The 6,000-nt window shown below is 38.1% G+C and overlaps 1 long non-coding RNA gene across 1 annotated transcript in view; it reads right to left on the reverse strand.

Annotated features, from left to right (window-relative positions):
• Nucleotides 1-5,759, reverse strand: part of LOC136834185 (uncharacterized) — a 29,612-nt gene extending 23,853 nt beyond the window's left edge. The window contains exon 1 of the long non-coding RNA XR_010851668.1: nt 5,645-5,759. This is a non-coding gene — a long non-coding RNA (uncharacterized lncRNA). The remainder of the gene's footprint in view (nt 1-5,644) is intronic.
• Between the last annotated feature and the right edge of the window lie 241 nt (nt 5,760-6,000).

Consider the following 6,000-nt stretch of genomic DNA (forward strand, 5'->3'; position numbering starts at 1 on the left):
CATATACCTGACTTGCTGCTGCCTGGACCTGACTTGCTGCTGCCCTGGACCTGACTGACACTGCCGAACACCTCATGACAGACGTCAGCTCGCCAAGCCAAGAGAAAACACAAATAGAGGCGGCAACAAGGGAACAATCTGCCAACGATTGTTCTCACAAATGACATTTAGGAATACTTTTATGTACAAAATGTCACAAAAGCCAATTTTAACGTTAGGTACACACAAAGAAAAAATAGCAATATATACACAAAAATAATTTACACTGTAACTGTCGATACGCTACTACCAATCATAATATATTAATAAAACCAGTTCCACTTCTCAACTAATGTGACTAAGGTGCCAGCATAAGCTGTAAACAGAATCCTGTCTCAGAGGGAGGTGCTGACTAAACTGAGCCAAGAAAATTATTCAGTCCAATGAAATGTTGTCAGCAGGAGGTTATATACTCGGAAATGCATCGTACATCAACAAAATAAAGTATTCATAATATATGAGATTACAAGATGACATCAAAATCATCGGTCCTGGTCATTTCGGCCGTAAGTCACTTTAGGCCGTAACATCCAAAACAATGCAAGACGTTATGTTTATGGTATTTACCATTATTATTTCATGTTTTACGTACATCCCCAAGGGGCTGGTACTAAACACGGCGCCCATTTTGCACGTAAACGTGCTTACGGCCGAAACGACCCGAATGCAAAATCATCAGCCGGCAAAACGAATTATTAAGTACAATAACGACCTACGGTATGTCAGTCGCTAATCGAAGCAAGCTGCCGATTCTCACATCATTACAAAAGCCTTCTTGCAGTGGCATCTCTCTCTCTCCCCCCATGCTACTCTCTCTCTCTCTCTCTCTCTGCCCATGCTACATAATCGCTTCAAAACCTACAATATCATTATGAATATTTAATCATGGTTCGTCTGTGACTTTCGCAAAGGAAACAAAACCACGACACGGGAGATAGCTAACCTCTACTTTTTTCATACACATATACAGTAGGTCAGATCATAATTAGGATGATACTCATCCGTTAGTCTGATTCCTTTAGAAACTGGGGAGCGCGGCCCAGTTAATCATGAAAGCTTAGCCGCTGTTACAGCAATGACATTGTTAAAACTTGGTGCCACGGGAACGTTCTTAACATTTTTACTAGATACAGCCGACACTTAAATTTGGGAATCGAGAAAAATCCACATTTTACACACTTCAGATGAGAATTAGGAATGATCTCCCTCTAATTTTTTTTTTTTTAAGCTTCTGTATTTAATATCGAATCTTTTGTAAGTTACTCATAACTGCATACACAGAACAAATAACAAAAACAGCAGACTGACTGACAAGACTAGGCACTTTGCTTGTTTTACACAACAACAATCATTTTAACACCAGTGTCAATCACCAAAAGAGGCAAATCCGGAGGCAAAGGAATATTATGTGGCTGAAATGAACTGCTAAGTACAATAAACCTCACGTACAACTGGCAGGAATAGTCGTAGAAATATTGTCCACAGACAATAGTGTACGACCACTGCAATAAATAAAAAAACTTTTCTGCCTCAATGAACACAACACGGCATTCCTATTCGACTCGTCAAAATTAAAAATTGTGGCGGACTAATATCACTTTTAGGTATACAACTGCGAATCCAAGAATTGTAACCTGGCAGCGAAACAGGGAACACAGTTTTTAATACCTTAACAGCCACGTAAATTAAATTTCTCAAATGATGGTGCGAATAACTTATTCTCCCACAACTTCTGCGATATGGTCTCCAATTTGTTATCTTACTTCGGACGATGAATGATTTTTCCCGGCAAATATATTTTACGAAGGGATTGTATCAATACAAGGCAAAGAACCTCTCCTATTCAGTGATAGTTTTCACAACAGGCCTCCCAATAAAATCACTAATAAAGGCAAGTTTCTTTACAGCTTAAAAGAGTGCCAGTGCCGCCTACTGAAGTTACCTCTAGTCGCCCCCCAGTGAATAATCTGACAAAACTAGTTTACAAAAAGACCATGAAAGATCGCTAAAATTTCATGCGTTTTCTCACTCGTGGAAGAAAACTCGGAAATCGTAATAAGTTTAGAAAAAAAATAAAACTAACATTCGGCACCGAAATAGGTTTCCTTATTCACACAGGACTTGGCAGTTTAATTCTTACTTCCTTCGAGTGCCAGGCATCAGCATTGGCATAAACAGTTGAACTGGTAGTCTATACCCTTAATGTCTGCTATTAGGACTATCTTTTTGGAAGTCTCATTCAACCAACTGAAAGAGAAGACGTTTCTTAATATTAACATCACAGTAAGTTCCTGAATTATGTAAGATACAAAACTTAAATCTCTTTTCCCAGTTGTATGACCAAGATGACTACAGTTGAGGCATGCAAGTTTTAGGCTTTTGAAAATTTGTCAGTGTGACAGGTCCTTGATCGAGCTGTCAAGAAAACATATTCATCCAAAGATTAGGTAAATCGATCAAGCAATTTCTGAATGAATTACAAATCCATAAACTGCAACAGTAACACGAAATTGTGGAGGCGACTAGAGGTGACTTCAGTAGGCGGCCACAGGCACTCTTAAGCTACAAGGGAACTTGCCTTTTTTAGTGATTTTATTGAGAGGCCTGTTATGAAAACTATCATTGATAGGAGGCTTTATTGCCTTGTATTGATACAGTCTCTTCGTAAAATATATTTGATAGGAAAAATCATTCATCGTCCGATGTAAGATAACAAATTGGAGACCATATCTCAGAAGTTGTGGGGGAATAAGTTATTCGCATCATCATTTGGGAACATTTAATTCGGCAGTCACTTATGTGGCTGTGAAGGTATTAGAAAACTGTGTTCCCCGTTTCACTGCCAGGTTACAATTCTTGGATTCGCAGTTGTATACCTAGAGGTGATATTATCCCGCCACGGTTTTTAATTTTGACGAGTCGAATAGGAATGCCGTGTTGTGTTCACTGAAGCAGAAAAGTTTTTTTATTTGTTCATTCAAGAATGTTGTGATTGGCAGAACTTTCAAGACGTTATTGCATGAGGACAAAATTCTAACTTAAGAACTACCTGAATTACATAAAGTACATGATACTCATTATAAGTGCACAGATCTAACCCATTCACCAAAATTACCTCTGGCCAGGTACCAGCAGATCTGAAGTTGTAGATCATCCGATTTCAATTTACTAGAAACTAAATAAGCATCCGCCCGGGCATCCAAGACTCGACAAAGTGTAGGTAAACATCGCCATCTCTCTGCCCTGAAATGGGCCGTTGCATTCCTAATGTTCAGTAGGCTAAGTTCAGTGTTGAAGTATTAACAAAAGTGAGCGTGAATTGGAGAATTTTCACAACACGAAGGCCGATAAAAACAACAGTTAAATATAGTGAGAAATGTACAACATTGTTAGGAACATGAACGCTCAAGATGGGATTCTGAAATTCATTCTGACCACGAGGTTCCGCCTTAGAGTGTATAGACATTTGAAAAATATCACCAGATTTTGGACGTGGGCCACATAAACGTACAGTTTATGGTGTTATTTTGCAAAACAAGTTCTTGATATTGGGAGGTTTATTTATATGGCTTTTTCTTGACTCTGATTAATATTCCTTATACGAAAAGCTTGAGTCACCATTTGTTTACAAACACTTGCAGTGTAGAGATCAGCAAGAAATACTCCCGCGTTATTTCAGTTTTTCATGGCTATCACTGTTGATTTAATTCCAGTTCCGATTTCCTGCGTGACTATAAAAATGCCGAGAGTTTGTGCTGCGTACGGATGTTTTTCCAAGCGTCACCACAGGAGAAGAGCATTGCATTCCACTCTATTCCAAAATACCAGAAACTAGAAAAAGATGGATTCATTTCTGCAGGCGACAGGATCCAGTATAATACCCTGCCGTGCAGTTTACGTTTCGGAGAGAACGCGTGTGAGCGAAACCTGAGGGCAAACTCGGCTTTTCGTGGGAATGAGCCTGGTATCAAGGCGAAAATCGGAAAACTGAAGACTACAGCCGCAGCCTGGTCCCTCTCCCGCCGGAAGGACTGCGTAATAGTTACCACTTTTTGCCTATGTTTTTGTGTGCATGTTAACGCCTTTTGTTTGTGTTTATGATCCTAATAGTTTTGTTTACGTTTTTACGTTCATCCCCGAGGGACTGGTACTAAACACGGGGCCCATTTTGCACGTCAACTGATAGTTACCGAACCTGAAGGGCGCCGTAGTAATTTTCGGTTTAACATCGAAATCTGCCAAGTATATTTTAAGGTTAAATCATTCAGCAGTCACAGACATGTACCTATAAAACTTTACTGCTGATGATAAAGGAGAACAACTATAAACAAGTCTAGTCATTCGAAATAAGAAACCAAGTTACTGAGGAACAAAACCCCTTCATAACCTCATCGAGGTTAATTTGGGTTATTCACAGTAAAATAATACATTTAATTCTATCTTCGTGTGTATCAGAAAAGTACTGAGAACTGTTAGAAGGTGTTGTTCCGCATGTTGGATGTTATGATTTGTTTTCGTTTTTTTTTTGTTTTTGTTTTTTCTAGAGTATATTTAGTTTTATACTTTGTAAGGAAAGTTGTTGTTGTTAAGGTTCTGCTTAAATGGGTATAAGGTTTTCGTTTATTTAGCTCCATTTACAGTTTTATTTGTAAAATTAATACGCAGAAAATATTATATAGCATGGTTTCACGCGTTCTAGTTCTATTTTTGATTCAGATGTATTTTTGATTCTAAAGATTTATATGTATTTTTTTCCTTTATCTTTTGTTGGACCATATCCAAGAGCTTTTAATTTTAATTGTACTATGTTGTGGTCAATAAACTACCTAGTGTTTCTAACAAGCATTGTGTTGCTGTACATTCAAAAAATTAATACTGAAACATGCTAAGTTCGCATTTTAATCATTTTTACCGAACGCAATTGTGTTTCTTCATTCACGCATCCACTTCAACATGAGACTTCTTAGAAACAACAACTGTCGGACCCCACAAAAGACGGAGCGACCGCGCAGGCATTTCGGCTTTAAGCAAAGTTGAACACTTGTAGTCGAGTTCAGCATAAACATGACAAATACGCGTAGTTAAATATTCAGGGTACTGAAATACATATCACACACATGTACATAATAATGTCATGTTTCATTTTGGATTGTTTTACTGATCCCAATGCACAACAAGCAAATAAGCGGCAAGCTTTGATCTTTGAAGACAGACGACTGACAACCTGACACCGCAAATTTCATTAGTGGAACATTCCAGGAGTTATTCCCACTTCAGTCGATAAATTTCCTGCGAATGTTACAATGCATTAAGTGCAAAAACTTATTAAATATACTTTACATAAGATGCACATTTGACCAAATAAATTCATAAAAAGATTTTCGTAGGGCAAATGAGGAGGGAGATACTGCACCGAATTCGGTAATTAAGCCAAAGGACCAATATTAGGCAATGTTACAAAAATACCCTCCAAGACGTATGACCAAATACATTTACAAGGTTACAACAAAACCTACATCACTAACTACATTGCCAAATAAAACGGTTACCAAAGGCTCCCAGTCCTTTCGAATCATAAAACATAGAAAGATTCTTAGATTCTTACCAGCATCAGGAAGCACTCAGAGGAATTTACTCAACGATGATACGACCAATTGAAAGACTCCTTTGCGAGAATCCTTCAAGAAATCAAGTCAGATCCCAAAAGTCCTGTAAACCAGCACCAGTTCACACAGTAACTAATCGTACGAATGCCAGCGAGCAGTGAACAAGACATCGATTCGTCAAAGCCACGGTTTGGACGTTGTGTCAGACAACCTTAACAAGCTTGTTATAGAGAATTGCGTCATAGTAGCCGATGTAAGCCTCAAAAATTATGAATGAATATAACAAATGCAAATGACATTTACAAAATAAATCGAACATATGCCCAGTTATTGTTATTTTACTTTTACGCTTGTT

This window comes from Macrobrachium rosenbergii, chromosome 53 (assembly GCF_040412425.1).
Source record: "Macrobrachium rosenbergii isolate ZJJX-2024 chromosome 53, ASM4041242v1, whole genome shotgun sequence".
Taxonomy (NCBI): Eukaryota; Metazoa; Arthropoda; class Malacostraca; order Decapoda; family Palaemonidae; genus Macrobrachium; species Macrobrachium rosenbergii.